The 17,011-nt window shown below is 34.0% G+C and overlaps 1 protein-coding gene and 1 long non-coding RNA gene across 10 annotated transcripts in view; one reads left to right on the top strand and one right to left on the bottom strand.

The window, feature by feature from the left end:
- chb (chromosome bows) overlaps nucleotides 1-17,011 on the top strand; it is a 129,109-nt gene that overhangs the window by 30,710 nt on the left and 81,388 nt on the right. The gene's annotated exons all lie outside the window — the stretch shown is intronic.
- LOC138715029 (uncharacterized) lies at nucleotides 8,105-14,867 on the bottom strand. The gene is made up of 6 exons (XR_011336151.1): nucleotides 14,196-14,867; nucleotides 13,076-13,232; nucleotides 12,827-12,969; nucleotides 12,443-12,568; nucleotides 12,009-12,216; nucleotides 8,105-11,783 (listed from the first exon to the last, which is right to left on the bottom strand). It is a non-coding gene; the product is annotated as an uncharacterized lncRNA (long non-coding RNA).

The raw sequence follows: 17,011 nt of genomic DNA, 5'->3' as shown, positions 1-17,011 counted from the left end.
TTGATGTCAAACTATCTGGTCTTGGACTTGAGCTGTAATAATGGACCATTTGTTAATTTGCCTCAAGTGAAATGTGGTGTTGATCTGCTTTTACAAGGAGCGTACATGTATTTTAGATTTTATGTGTTGTATTGTAACTCTGAAAATGGTGAATTCTTGTTCATTCACTCCCGTTTCACTAGAGCATCAAACTAATAAACTGTGATACGCCGACTATAGAACTGAATAATATCATCTCAAATCTTTCATTAAATTAAATCGAGTTGGGACTTTGTGTCATTACTTTGAAATTGTTGCCCTTAAAAATGTGAAAATACAATTGAAACTAATTATGTTGTTGACTAATGCTGAGTTCTTGGCAATAAAACCAATGATTCTCTTGCTGTCCAATATTTCTCACACATAGTGGATTTAAAGGAAAAGGGCTGGATATCGCTGATAATGATTCTGATCTCTTTCTTCATAAAGACTGCACAATGGACAAAGGGATGAACAAATAATTCCTATTTGGTTCAAGCATTTTGAAAAACAATCATGTCCTGTGACTAATCGAAATGATGCAACTGCACTTTTCTTTGGATACTCAGGAATCGTATTTTGTTGTACATTGAGACACTCATATCTTTTGTTACTTGAAATTACATTTCTTGGAAAACTTTAAATGAGTGAATGACCCCTTATTTCTAATGTCCCAAATTGTAACTTTCTATGGAAGTTTTTTTCTATAGTTACAGACTATATTTGATTTATATATATACACATACACATCTTTATTTCGTTCGGAATCTCTTTATGTAGATTTTGACTGTCTTTTCCAATTTTCAGTTCTTAATTCTATGCTGTGCTATGCCTGGCAGAACTAAGGTAATTGTGAATATCTTCAAAGGATATAACAAATATGAATGTAGATGGTGTTAGATTTTTTTTTTTTTCCCATCAACAAAAATTAAATAATCAGATGATTTAATATAGGAACACAAATTGCTATTTGATTGATACACAGTGGTGGGGGAGACAAAGATATAATTTGACTCTACCCAACAACAAATAAAAGTAGACAATGCAAGGAACTAGCAAAATAAATAAGGATCAAGAATTACCTGAATAACCAGATAGTTGATTCTCATTGTCATAGTTGTTACTGCTTCTGCGACTGTAAAAGGTATGAAGTGAAAGTAAAATACCAACTGAAATGAGAATGAAGATGTTAATGCACAATTAACTTTGTATACTCTTTTTATAGACATTCAAAACATATATAAAAATGTTTTTGCATGACTTTCAACTGGCCAGTAAAAATGTTATTGTTATTTTCTAATGCCAGACGTTTGACAATAAAGTCATTTGACCTCTTGCACTCCAATATTTTTCAAAGATATTGTCATGGTCAGCCACTGAAGCACAGATTTTGGAGTGTTCCGAATCCATTTCTTGGTTTGAGTTGCACAATGGGCAGTTAGGGGACTGATATATTCCAATTCTATGCAGGTGTTTGGCCAAACAGTCATGATCTGTTATCAATGTAAATGCAGCTACAGATGATTTGCGTGGTAAATCGGGAATTAACTGTGTTTATAATGTAGGGAGTTCCATTTTTTTCCGTGAGATTATGTTATCAAATTTTGTTTGTTGAAGTCTAAGTATGTAGATATAATAAATCTTTTCACAGAGGAATAGGTACGGTAGATTTAGTAACAGGTCTGTAAGTAGCAGTGCTGCCCTTCTTTGCTAAAGCATCTGCATTCTCGTTTCCCAGAATTCCACAATGGGATGGTATCCATTGGAATACAATTCTTTTATTGAGTGTTATTAATTGAGAGAGCATTTTATTCAGTAAAAATGTGCATTTGCATGTGAATCCTGACCCAGAACTGCATTCAGAGTTTTAATTTTTTAAAATTTTATTTAACATTTTTATAAACGGTTATTTTTGGAGACCGAGAATAATGCTGTCCACATGGCTTAAAGCATTGATGACCATTAACAAATTCAGGCTAGAAGATCTTGGAAGACTGCTTTTTACCAGACAATTTATTATGCTCTCAGGTCAGATTTCTAAGCTCTTTGGAATCCTTGTCATAGATTTATTTTATTAACATGGAAGGTCGGTTTTGCAACACTGCTTTCTGACTTGGATTTCTGTGTGAATATGAAGTGTGTCAATTTCTGAAGCTTCCCAAGTTGCTTTATGTAGATTGTGTATATTTGGTATTGCATGTACCAGTATTTGTGCATATGTTCATTCTTATGAGCTTTGTTTTATTACAGCAAGAATAATTAATTATTTAATAGAGAATAATAATAAAGTATGTAACTAAAAGACTGCTCCAGACGAAGACGAAAACTCAGATAACAAGAAAAAATGTTCAGAAATGTGTTCATGTGGTGTTGGTGATTCTGATGTGACAGTTTCAGATGGTAGTAACTCAATACCTACTAGAGTTATGTACTTCAGCGTTGTTTTCCGAATGTTTATTTATTTTTTTTAACAATACAGATAGACTATTTCACTTTAGTAAAAAGCAACAAAAGAATCCGAGAAAAAAATTATGAACACAAAGTATTATCTCATAAAAATTCTGAATCTATTAAAATTAAATCATATTGACAAAAACTAGAAGCCACAGTAAACAATATGAGAATTTTCTGTACACTGTATATGATGGCCAAACAGGTAGACCGTACAGTCTTTTTAAGTTGGTTATTTAAGGACGCTCTATAATTTCTAAGTTATTTAGCGTTTATAAAATTGATAATAATGAAGTGGTATTTGGCGAGATGAGGCGGAGAATTCACTATGTTTTACCTAACATTAACCTTACAGTCAGGGAAAACCTCAGAGAAAACTAAACCATGTAATCAGTCCAAGCAGCTCCAGATCAGCATGCAAACATTCCTACTCAGTGATCTCTCTTGCAATGTGGAATTTTAGGAAATCAATGCTTTATGTATGGGCAGGGTTTTGCCTACAAATTTCAGTTGTGCTAATGTAACTGACCACATATCAAAACAAATGATCAAAATTGTTGAAACAGAAGCCCAGAATAACATCAAAATAAGTGCTCTCATTGATGAATCAACTACAGTCAGCAAAAAGTGTGTGCTTGTCATCTACTGGAGGTGTGGATTTTCAGAAAATTCTGAAACCGTGTTTTTTTTTTTTTTTTTTTTTTTTTTTTTTTTTTTTTTTTTTTTTTTTTTTTTTTTGGGGATCTTATGGAATTCAACCAAATTACAGCATCTGCTATAAAAGATGCAATTCTAAAAATTTAATATCGCATGTAATGAATGAAGAGTTCTTCAATAAAGAACTTTGTTACTTTTGTTTTTGATGTGGCCTCTGAAGTTGGGTGAAAAGAATGGAATTGCAGCTGAGTTAGTTTCAACCTAATATCGTAGTTTGTCACTGCTCAAATCACTGGTTGAAGTTAGCAATGCATGATACAAGAAGTGATGCAATAATTTCCACTCATTTTTTGATAAACTCTACTCTCTGTACGACATGCCCCCAAAGAATCAATAGGACTTGATGAAGTGTGCTCCATTGATAGGGTAACAAATAAAGAACAGTGGTAAAATTTTGCAATATTGTGAGTATGTCGAGACTGCATACTGTGAAAGCAATGTGGGTCACTTATGGTGTACTAGCAACACATTTCAGTACCAGTATTTGCAAAGAATGACATCACGAGAGACTCAAAATAAATAACAAAATACCAAGGCCTTTTCAGTATTATACAGGGTGGGGTATGGGAGGGAGTCCATAATTATACCTGTTTTTAAGATGGGGGACAAGACCAACTGTAGTAACTTTCGAGGAACATCACTTTTGTTGACGTACAAAATTTTGTTCAATATTCATTTGAGAAGATTAACTCTGTATGTAGATGAAATTATTGGGGATCATCAGTGTGGTTTTAGGCATAATAGATCGACTATTGATCATATTTTTTGTAATCGACAGATATTGGAGAAAAAATGGGAGTATATGGGTACAGTATATCAGTTATTCATAGATTACAAAAAGGCATATGACTCTGTTAAGAGGGAAGTTTTAAATAATATTCTTTTAGAAGTTGGTATTCCGAAGAAACTAGTTTGATTAATTAAAATATATCTCTGTGAAATGATGTTGTTTTCTAATGCCAGGCATTTGACAATAAAGTCATTTGACCTCTTGCACTCCAATATTTTTCAAAGATATTGTCATCGTCAGCCACTGAAGCACAGATTTTGAGGTGTTCCGAATCCATTTCTTGGTTTGAGTTGCACAATGGGCAGTTAGTGGAATGATATAGTCCAATTCTATGCAGGTGTTTGGCCAAACATTCATGGCCTGTTGCCAATCTAAATGCAGCTACAGACAATTTGCATGGTGAATCAGGAATTAACTGTGGATTATGATGCAGAGAGTTCCATTTTTTCCCTTGAGATTGTGTTATCAAATTTTGTTTGTTGAAGTATAAGTGTGTAGATTAAATAAATCTTTTCACAGAGGAATAGGTACGGTAGATTTAGTAACAGGTCTGTAAGTAGCAGTGCTGCCCTTCTTTGCTAAAACATCCACATTATCGTTTCCCAGGAATCCACAATGTGATGGTATCCATTGGAATACAATTCTTTTATTGAGTGATATTAATTGAGAGAGCATTTTAGTTATTTCTGCTGTTTGAGATGAAGGTGTGTGTGTGTGTAGAGACTATTGATAGAATAGCTGCTTTAGAGTCTGACAACATGAATCAGCAGTATTGGTAATGTGATCCCGAAGCCATGCAATTGTTTTTCTCTTTGTTGTGAAAGACAATATGGGTAATTGATCTATAACAGAACGTGTGTTCGCAGTAGGAACTTATTTGGAGTTGAAATCGATCACTGTTGTGCAGAGAAGATGTAGGATTGAATTTAATATTGCACGGCATGGAAGAATTCCATCCCGAAATACTATCCTAAAGTGAGTGAGTAAATTTAACAATTCTGGCAATGTTTGTAATAAATTTGTTGGTAGTGCAAAAACAGTCCGCATACCTGAGAACATTGCGAGAATTAGAGAAGCTGTGCAGCAAAGTCCAACTCACTCTGCAAGGCATCAGTCAATGGCTTTGAATGTATCGGACAGAAGTTTTCACTGCATCCTACACTGTTATCTCAAAGTCATCCTTATAAAATTCAAGTTTTGCATCATGTTAAACCCACTGATAAACTTCCTTACATTGTTCTAGTCTTCGTTCGTTTTGTAAGCAATTCAATTTGTTGTTAGCATTTACAGTAGTGTGCAAATTAATCCGAACAACGTAATTACTTATGCAAAAACACTCAAACGGGATAAAAAAAAAAAGGATCTAAGACATACCTCAGTAATCTATGTGGTCTCCCTTGTTACTAATAACAGCTCTGAGACGATTTGGCATGGATTCCACTAATTTCCCACAAATATTCTTCATTTCTTCATCACGAAACCATACACCAATGAGGGCAGAAATCATCATCTCCTTTGTAGAATAATCCATTTTTTGCATTGTTCTTTTGCAAATTGACCACAAGTTCTCAATAGGGTTGATGTCAGGTGAGTTGCCTGGCCAGGGGAGTACCTGAATATTCTTCTTGTTGAAGAATTCTATAGTTTTTCGAGACATATGGCATGGTGTCAGGTCTTGTTGGAACACCACTCTGCCATCTGGAAATGATTTTTGCAGCTGGGGTACGATTCTGGTTTCCAATAAGTGAATATATTTGTCAGAATTCATCATTCCCTTGATAGGTATTAATGCTCCAGGCCCTTCATGTGTAAAACAACCCCAAAACATTACTTTAGGCGGGTATTTGGGTGCTTGTTGGAGATGAGCTGCTGTTACTTTTTCGGATCCTTTCCGTACGTAAGAAATACGGTGGCCGTGGACCTCGAAATGAGACTCATCAGAAAAAAGTACATTCTTCCAGTCATTCACTGTCCAGTGTTGATGTAATTTTGCCCACATTAAGCGTTTTTTGCACATAACAGGGGTTAGCGGTTGCTTCTTAATAGGCTTATGAGCCCTTCGTCCAGCTTCCAAAAGCCTACGCCGCACTGTTATGACGTGAATATTCGCCCCAGTGATAGCCATTAACTCGCGGGTTAAGTCGACAGCAGTTAGTCTAGGATTTAATTTACTCTTCCTGACAATTAAACGATCATCTGCAGGTGAAGTCTTCCTTTTCCGGCCACAGTTTCCTTTTTTCTGGGGTGTGATGGATCCAGTCTCCCTGTATCGTTTTATGATCGAATTAACAGTAGCCAAACCGATGTGACATTCTGCAGCAATTTGCCTCTGTGTCATAGAAGAATGCTCTGCTAATGTTATAATTTTAGACCGTTTTCGTGGAGTTGTATCCATTTGTGAAGACGACAGAATGTACACAGGATTGCAGTATTAAGTCTTCAACACAACTGAAATGCTTATAAGTACAAAACGAGAGGCAAAATGTCACATATTATTAAAAAAATAATGACAGATCTTCAACAATGGAATTACACGTACTACAGATGTCAATTAAAGCGGTATGAGCAGCTGTGAGGCCAACAATGACAGAAAATGTAAAAATATGTCGTGTTTGGATTAATTTGCACGCTACTGTAGTTGTTGAACAGCTTGCATTTTGTAGGGATGAAACGAAAGGTCAAGATGCAGTATGTGGTGTAGACTGTGATTCGATAAGTTTAAAGTGATTGTGTGTCTTTGTGCTGAACGAGTTGGACTTTGCTGCATTGCAGTTCTCATCCTTTCATTGTTTTCAGGAGTATGTACAGTTTTAATTGATCCAGTTCTCTTTACATTGCGCACTGAACCTGATGCCCTCCACTTATTTACCCATGAAAGAATTGTTTTACCAATTGGAATTGGTCCTCTGCCTCGGTATCTCCAAATCGTCGTCGAAATGACCGCTGGACATGCATCACACACTCATGTTTTGTGTAACTATGAACTGCAAACACACAATTAGCCATGATGCATATTAAATCCAAAGCATGTACCAATGCAACAATAATGATAATGTCATGTATATTGCTGTAGTTAACCTTTTGTACCAACTTAAAAATAGGTAATATCCCATGTCCCACCTTGTACTTCTAAAAGAATTCGTAATGAATTAAGGATGATGCATGACACATTGACTGAATTGAGTGAATTGTCATTGCAATAGCAAAAGAGAAGCATGACTATCTGATGCTAACAGTGCTATCAGTACAGTTAGAATCCTTGAGTCCATGTGCAGTTTACAAGGAACATTTTTTTTATGAAATAATGAAGGCTTCTCGAGATATGAAATTTAAAAACATTGATCTGCAGTGTAATTCAAAAGCAGTATCAATAGACAGTGATCAGTTCTTTAGGAGCCTTGTGGATAATGCGCAACAGATGAGTAGGCAGTGAAAATCGCACATCCCACGAAAAACTTACACTGCACTTGTTATTCAAATGATGACTTATTTCAGGTTTGAAATTATTCAGCAAAAAAAAAAGAAAAAAAAAACTGGCTCTCCAGAGTGAATATACGGTGTGAAGAGCATTGCCAATTTGTGTGAACAATTTCACCTTTCTGGAAAAAAAGAAAAAAATATTAATGTCAAATACGAAAAACACCTTCAAAATCAAAAGGTGAATTAGAAGAAAAAGTAAAGATGGAACGGGCTAAAATACCCACTGAAAACATTAAGAAATACATTTATAATATTCCACAAAACTTGAGAGAGATTTTAAGAAGAGGATATGCTACAGGTCACTAAATGTTATTTGTTTAGTTTCTATAGAGGATGAATTTAGTTAAAAGTTGAAGTGTCCGAATATTAAAGTGACTGTGATAATTGTCAATTTTTTTTATGAATTTATTTTTATGCTTTATAATGAAGAATAGACTGATTAATTTTTTTAGTAGTTTCTTGAAAGTGGAATTGTTGATTTTGTATTTTTGTTGTTCATATTTGTCATTAAGATAATCAGAATAAACATTGATTTGGTTACAAACCTAAGTGGCCGAATATTAAAGAGCGTAACTGTATATTAAACAGACTGTTATTGTTAATTGGAGGATAATCAGGCTTATTGTATAGTGAGGATCACGTAAGTTCAGTTCCCAAACAGCAAATATTTCCGCCTTGTCAGTGTTGCCAACTGTTACCAGATATCACCACATGTAGTAAAATCACGATCCTATGTACTGAATGACTTCTTTACTCACCGTACTTTACCTTAATGTTGGAAGGTTATTCTAAATAGTTTCAATAATAATGAGAAATGTATTGCTATGTTCTATTCTTTTATTCCTTTACATTATTATTAGTATTAGCATTAATAGGTTACTAGACGTAAATATACAACAAAGTATAGTATATAATATTCAAGAATCAAATCTGTTCCAAGACCAATTAAATTATTGTCACTTCACTTCAAAGATTCCAGCGTACATATACTGTACTTCCTAAAGGTAGATAAATTAATAACCAATTGACTTTTGGTTGGAATTCGAATGAACTTCTGATTATCTTTTGAAATTAGTAAGGAAATGGATAATAGAACTATGCTAAAACTGAAATAATAATAAATCAACTTACAAAAATAATTTTGGTCCTTAAAAGCCATAAGTAATTTCACTTCTAGATACCTTTTTAAAGATTTCATTTGTTTGTAAATTGCTTAATAATGCTACACTTACACTTATTATTTCTGCAACTCCACGTCTGTCATTGAAAAAATGTATGATACATAACTGTGAAGTCTCTTTTTGGCTCTTGTGTCCTAAATTTAAATAAGAAAAAGCAAATGATTCAAGAAATGTGAGCTTGTGAAAATTAAATACTCAATTAATAAAATAATTACTACCAAAAGAATATTTTATTAATTCTATACAAAAGATGGATTACACAGAACAGATGGCCAGAAATCATAGATTTATACACAACATACAGCATGAAACGATCATCAAAAAATGCTTTTTGTACACAATAACATCTTTCAAACGAAGTGAAATAGCCAATAAGTTCAATAAATATTATGCTAATAAGTAATAACTATAATTAATAATTATCTACAAGCTGTAAAAGGGAATAAAATAGTATATTGTTGAAATTAGGGGGTTATGGTTTATTACGTGTATTTATAATTTTAATTACTTTTTCTACATTTAATTATATTTTAATTTCTATTAGATTAGTTGGTGGTGTGGTTGTTAGTTTTATCTGTGTACGTCAGACTATTAAGGAAAAACTGAAAGAAATATTAAATCTACTATCTACTTTATATAACAATATTTAATGAAGAACTGAATATTACTATTAATTTAATAACATAAGACCCAAAACATCTCCAAGTCCAGACAATACACATGCTGATTTTCTTAAACATGTTGGCAAACAAGCAAACTCACTACTTTTATCTTGTAATCTCATCTAAAATACAATATCTGTCTGGAGAAAATCTATCATAACATCAATTTTGAAAAGCAATTATTCAACTAATATCTTTTCGAGTTATCAACAGATACCACTTACTAGTATGATAGCCAAAATTATGGAAGAGATGATTTCATAGATTGAATTGGTTCCTGGAATCTAGTAACTAACTTTCATTTTATTGGGTTGACTTTAGAGAATTGCATTCAACAAATGGACAGATTTTAAATTTTAGTCAAGATATTAAAGATATTTTAAACAGAAAACAAAACAACTTAACAATTTTAATTTATTTTCAAGGATCATATGGCTCTGTAGATATAAATCACTTAAGAAATTGCAAACTTAGGGTGTCCATGATAAAGTGTTACACTGGGTCAGTGACTTGATTATTTGATTCATTGTCACAAATATGTAAATAGAGACAGATTCATCTGGGCTTCCCACATTGTTGTTTTCAGGAATACATTTTCCAATATTAATGTCGATGGTCTAACTAAAGAAATAGATCTTATGATAATCTCATCATTTGCAGATAATATGGTTGTCTAGAACAAAAAATCACAGTCCACAAATATTAAAAAACTGAGCCAAAATCCCAACAGACTTTTTGACTCTACTTGGAGAACTCAAACTTGCTCAATTAAGGGAAACTTTACTAATAAAACACAATCCCAAGTTATTTCAAAATGAATAGTATATAAGTTAACTTTAACAGATGATGTTAAGAAATGTGATACTTCTCCAGACATTTTAAAAATCATTAGAAACGATAAATGATCTGGTCAGTGAGTGACTACATACAGTATTTTTTATAGATGGATCCTGTTTACCAAGCCATAGATGTAGTGGTGTTGTAGTACAATACCAGTATATTCCCTTTTACAGGGAATTATATTCAAACACTTGTTTGCCCCATTTTAACCGTGACAACGCTTTTTAGCTTTTTAAACATTCTGGTTATTGTATTGTGTTTGTGTTTAGTGAAAGATTTTAGATAAGGGCGCAAATAGCCATAGTAGCTGACGCGCCCTTTTTAAACGCCACTAACTAACTAACTAACTTCAAACACTGACTAATTTTGATAGTGAAAATTTAGATACACTTTTAAGCTTACAAAATCTCCAGTATCGACTTCATAAATCTGAGAAGGCTGTCATACTATCAGATTCAAAATCAGATGTTCTTGCTGCAGTAATGGACGTAACAGCATGAAATCTCAATATTTTACAGTGTTTTAATATTTTAAGCAAAATGGTCGAATTACATCGACGACTGGTACTTCCGTGGATCCATGAACTTTATGGAGTGGGAGGTAATGAGGTAGCTGAAAGGTAGCAAAATTACTGTAAGGTTATCTATACCTGCATCTTACCACACTGTTAAAAGAATAACAAGATCAGAACATGACAATGTGGTAACAAAAATCGGAATGATTCTAAAGCAAATGAAAAAATTACAATAGGCCATCCGGCGTCTGCTCCACGATGGAGGAAAATCCTCAGAAGAAACCAACTAATCAGACCAAATGGGGGATCCAAACTACCCTCGAGTGCAGCTCTGAATTTGCAGGCCAACGAGTCTACCGACTAAGCTACATTGGTGGCTCCACTAAAAATATGAAGTACATGGCACTCAGATTATTAAATTGACAAACCTAAACAATTATTCATCAGTTAAGCTATAAAATATAATACATAGCAAGCAAGTGAATTCAATTTAAAAGTATAAACAATTCAATCAGTTGAAATATACAGAAACTGATAATAAATATCATGCAAATTACTTCACATTACAAGCATAAACAATTCATCACTTGTGGTATACAGCCTACTATTTAATTTACAGCACATACAATTCATCAGTTAAGCTATAGACCTACAGTCTACTATTCAATTTACAGCATATATAATTCATCAATTAAGCGAAACAAAAATATAGTACAATACATAGTAAAAATAATACACCTAATTTAATAACTGAACTTCTATGAAAATCTACAGTGGCAGTACTCATATTATCACAGGCCATGATTGTCTCAAATATTTACAAAGAACTGATATTTCAGAATCTCCCCATGCCATTTCTGAAATCTCAATGAAGATATGGATCATTGTCTTGACTGTTTAACTTTACACAGCTTTCAATCATCTGGTTAAATATTGGAGTGCAAGATAACAAATGACATCAACTGCTGAACACTTGGTATCAATCAACCAACAACTTCATTACATTAAAGGGGAAAAAAAAACTGAAAGAATTAATTGTATATAGACACAACACATAAGACAAGGCCGCTTCAGAACAGTAATTGGCAAGGCTCTGTTGTTTTAGGATTCTTATGTAGATTCAATTTCACCTGAAAGAAAAAAGTAGCATCTATAAGTAGTAGTAGCAATAGTAGTAGTAAAGATAATAATAATAATAATAATAATAATAATAATAATAATAATAATGACTGTAAAGTATGGAAATTAATATTGCAATGTAATATCAAAAGGTGATTTCACACCATCAACTCTTATCATTTAGTACAACTCTTATCATTTAGTACAACAAATCTATTATATTCAGTTGCAATCACCAGTAGCTGTTCTTTCCTCCATTTTGTTGTTGGCTGATTTTTCACAAGTCTGCTATGATATGCAGCACTATCCATGATAATAATGCATTGCCCTAATGTTCTCAGGTCAACAACTGTGTTTGCACCCACTTCTCAACTACAGGGCTATTCATAGCACTATGGTAGTCCTGACTTTTCTTTCAATTGCATGAAAAAATTAAATCAGCACCTGCAATAAAAATTATACCTGGGCATATAATTACGTCACATGAATTCACAGCATTTAAATAAAGAAAATAAAACATAACATAACATGACATGACATGACATGAGATCCTCTTTGGTGAAAGGCTTTCCCACGTTTTTATTTAGTCACCAATTTTTATATTTTTGTACCCTGATTTAAAAAATTACTCTTGCCAAATTTATGTAAAATATAAATCAATATAACTTACCGAGTATAAATCCACCTTTCGTTCCGGCATCTAATCTTCCACCCTCATTTGTTGGTCTATGAATAACACCATTCATGTCACTGGAAACTTCACCTGGTTTATTTCATGAATAAGTGGGTGATCATACTTAAAAAAACAGAGAGAGAAAAGCAATTCACATTGACACTCTAAGAGACACAAAAATTTTAAAGACAGGAAAACCGTTCAAGAATTTTATAACTAACCTCTAGTTATAATATGAAACTATTAATTGCAAAACATGTTGTTCCCACCTGAATTCATTACTAGTAGCCTATATTAATTGCAATTTCATATTCCACATAAGTGTTAATCTATTTGTTAGTAAAAAATTCAATCACTACGAATAACATCACTTTCTCATACATGTGTATAAGGATCCCCTTTGCTCCATAGAAATTTCATCTCTTTCAAAATTTTTTTCACCGATGATAAGGATACTCTAAATAAATATGTTTCATAATCATCATTCATATGTTCCAGAACTTTTGCTGCTGTTAGTACTTCCCCTGTAACAGTAAATGAAAATTATGCCATATTTTTATACATAGGCCTATGACTAATATCAGAATTACATTGCATAAATCAACACAATAATTCCTGTAACTTCCCTACCTTTATGTAACTTGTCATAAATAAATCTCGCAATTGCATCTTTCGTAAAATCATCAGCATCAGTCACTGGATGTTTACGTAGTCTATGTTTTCCTGGTGTCACGAGTGGGGTCCCCTTGTGTGAATTTATCGCTTTCGTGGCTGTAGTTAAGCCAAGCTGTAATAACAAACAATAACATAATACTTCTAAAAATTGTTATATCATAAAATTCATGCATAATACCAACATTTACAGCTATATGAATAGAAAATGATCAACATGTTAGGTTGGGTCTACGATAGGTTTAAGTAGGCTAATATTTAGGTAATTCTCCAGAAAAGCTACACCAAAGAAGGCATAATTTTATTTTGTTTAATTGATTTCTGTGATATTTACATAGTGATGAACACGTGGTTTTAGTGCACAGCCACAAATACTTTCAGCACAAAAATCCTTTGACACTTACCTGTATATTCTAATGCATTGTTGTAGTCCCTCCCTCAAACGTGTTACTAATTACCAATATAACATGCGAGAGGTCCAGGACGAAGAGAAATGGTTAGTTTCCCAGTAGTGCGTCCTCGTCCTCTCGAGTGTTATATCTTAACAAGTACTTTGGGTGGGGTAGCTTTTCTGAAGAAACACCATATTTAATATTACTTAGACCAGTCATGAATAAATTATTCAGCCAGAGTCAACGTTCCTATGCTTTATAGAGTATGTTATATAGTTATTATATAAAACTGAATTATTTTTAAGCACCATAACAGGCCAACATTCATGTAATATTTGCTGCAATATCAAGTTAATAATTACAATATGACTTGTATTTTCTTCGGCCGATGTGGCATGTAAATTGTGATCTGAACGGTTAATTTAATACCAAAAGAGAAAACTGGAAATTTACTTTCGTGCTGTTTGATTACTTGTTCGTCTAATTTGTAAATGTATTTAAGCTATCACCTACTGCAGTATTACAGTATCTTAAATGTATTTAGTTTGGCAATATGAAAATCACTGACTTGATTAAACATTAGGCCTAACTTAAAAATTTGTTTTGTTTGACCACAATCATGAAATTATTAGTGCAAACTCCTAAAACTGAATACCACTTTGAAATGTATGCTTAAGAATACTTACTCCTAATAATTGTCCTATTCTGGTTGTAATTGCTGTCTCCGTTAGCATAATTCCTTCTTCATTATCTTCTTTCTTCAACTCATTATACACGTGAACTACAGATTTCTGAAGCGTACTCTGAATGCCACACATTTTCTTCCTTGGAGGAGTCACTGCAACACTATTTCATTTTTTTGACATAGTAATAAAAATCTAAACACGAAAGAAATTCATTAAAATTTGAAATAATATTTCTATCCATTACCCACGTGCATTATCACGCCCAAGTATATTATATTCATTCGTACTTATCTGACTATTCTTGAATTATAACCATAACGCAACACATAACATAACTATTATGTATTAATATTAATACTAATATTAATTAATTATTAATAAGTTCGAATTTCACTATCTTCCAGTAACCGGCTGAGAAATCTAGTACAATTTTAATTTCATGGAACTCCAGTACCGGTAAATATTGTCGATATTTGCCTCAGCTGCCAACATACCGGTTACAAAATCACTACCATTTATAGTATTTGTCAGTATCGAAATTCGAAACGAAGTTGGCAAAAGAAAATTCAACCTTCAAACTAGAAAATCACCATAATCCACTAGCATTTGTAGTAATGGGGGAAAAATGGTTAGGTTTCACCCTTAGGGTATCAAGTTACCTGGTCTTCCCTATAGGCCGAGTAAATTGTGTCACTGGAGATTAAATTGAAATTCTAGTGAGACGCCAACAATTCTATCTTTCCATATCCCACACCACACCATGACTTGATCGTTTGAAGGAATGAACCAATGAGGATTTTGTGGTGACCAGTATCGGGTGTTCTTACACTTTACTTCCCCAAAAATATATAAGTTTGCTTCATCAGAGAACAGAATGTGTGATGAAAATATCTGATTATTTTCGCAGTTGGTGTAGTAGGACAATCCAACAAAAAAATTTGCAATGTAATCCATGGTCTTCAAGATGGTAGGAAGCTAGGTTGTCTTCTTCTTTCGCCTGACCTTGCAAATTCGAGCCTTAAGCTTGGTCAGCATGTATCAGTCACACTTAATAATTTGTCAGAGTCCCAGGGAATCCAGGAAGATTACGCCTTTCCTATCCCAAAAGACAGTGCTCATCACTGCATTTTGAACTTTCTTTATGGGAATTTCGCATCTTACGACTCCATAGATTATTATTTTGATTTTGACTTCATAGTGGTGATATCACATCTCTCGTCATCAGTGATAATGCAGACCAGGAAACTGCCACTTTCAGCTCGCAGTGCTTCAACAAATCCTGACAGATTTGCATTCAGTAGTCTTTTTGTCCCTGTGTGAGTGTCCGTGAGTCCTTCCTGGTACAAACTTTACGATATTCCAGCTTTGCCAACACATTGAAGCAGTCATTCAGCTCTGGTCGTAATCTGCTAATTTGTGTGATGATCGAGACAATCTTCATTTTGTATGGTGATAGCTGTGCAAGGCCAGTGGCGAAGCTCTTAAGAGGCTTTTGAAGCTTAGTCTACTCAAAAAATTTGAGTTGTTATATCTAGTAACAGTCCCGCGCCGTGGCACCATTGTCTAAGGCATCTTGCTTAGGACTCGTGTTATGGAATGTGCGCTGGTTCGAGTCCTCATGATGGAAGGAATTTTGTCATGAAATTTCGGCCAGTGTATGGGACCGGTGCCCACCCAGCATCGTGATGCATTTGGGGAGATACAATAGGTAATGAAATCCAGTTGCGAAAGCCAGCTATAACAGCTCCGGGGATCATTGTGCTAACCACACGATACCTCCATTCTGATTGGATGATCGTTCACTTCTACTTCGGCATGTGGTCATGAGGCCAGCAGCCGGCTGATCGGTATGGGCCCTTCAAGGACTGTAGCGCCACTGTTTATTATTATTATTATTATTATTATTATTATTATTATTGTCATCATTATTATTATATCTAGTAACAGTATAAGTATCTAGTAACAGTATTCGTAATAACGATGTATCGTAACATTTGGCTTCATTCCGATCCTTCCATATATTAAGCTCACTGTTAGCAGTCATTCCACTGCGAGAAGGCTTGTGACAGAAGCCTTATAGTGAGTCGTGACGGTCTTGCTTACTGGCAGCAGCACTTGCAAGCTTGAGGGGAGGAGGGGATATCAATTCGCTATGACTCAGCAGGATGTGGGGCTAGCCTCAACCACATCTAATACACCACGCTATATTGGTTTTCTGTAAATGCGCTGAATTGGTGAGTGTTAGTTTAATCAAAAGTGCATACATGTGTGTGTTACATACTAATTTTGTATAAGTTTAATCAAAAGTGCATACATGTGTTACTAATTTTGTATACGTGACTCATAGTGAGAGAACATTGGGGTCTTTATTTGCAGAATTAAAAGAGAAACCATTTTCAAGTTGGATGTATGAAATAAAATGAGTTTACAAAGACAGGGGATCGACACTACATTTACATATTAAAATAGCGGATGGAGGAAGACAAAATTGGAAATTTCAATTTTCATAGTATAAGAAATATCCTTGGCTAACAATAAGGTGACCAACTAGATACCACTTTGAAAAGAATAGAAAACTATAGACAGCCATCACTCATCCCCCGGAGGCAAAGGACAGCAAAATCTTGGTTTGATGCTGAATGCTTCAAACAGAGAAGAGAAGCGAAGCGATCAAATTCTTGCACAGAGCACAGACAGACATCTCTGAGGCAAATCTAAATCTCTATGCAGAGAAAAGGAAACATCAAAAACCGCTAAAGACAATAATTTCATAGAAGAGCAAAGAAAAGCCCAAGCTCAAGGGGTGCTAACAGAGT

This window comes from Periplaneta americana, chromosome 15 (genome assembly GCF_040183065.1).
Source record: "Periplaneta americana isolate PAMFEO1 chromosome 15, P.americana_PAMFEO1_priV1, whole genome shotgun sequence".
NCBI lineage: Eukaryota > Metazoa > Arthropoda > Insecta > Blattodea > Blattidae > Periplaneta > Periplaneta americana.
Note: the sequence above shows the minus strand (reverse complement) of the source record. Positions and strands in the feature narration are given on the sequence as shown.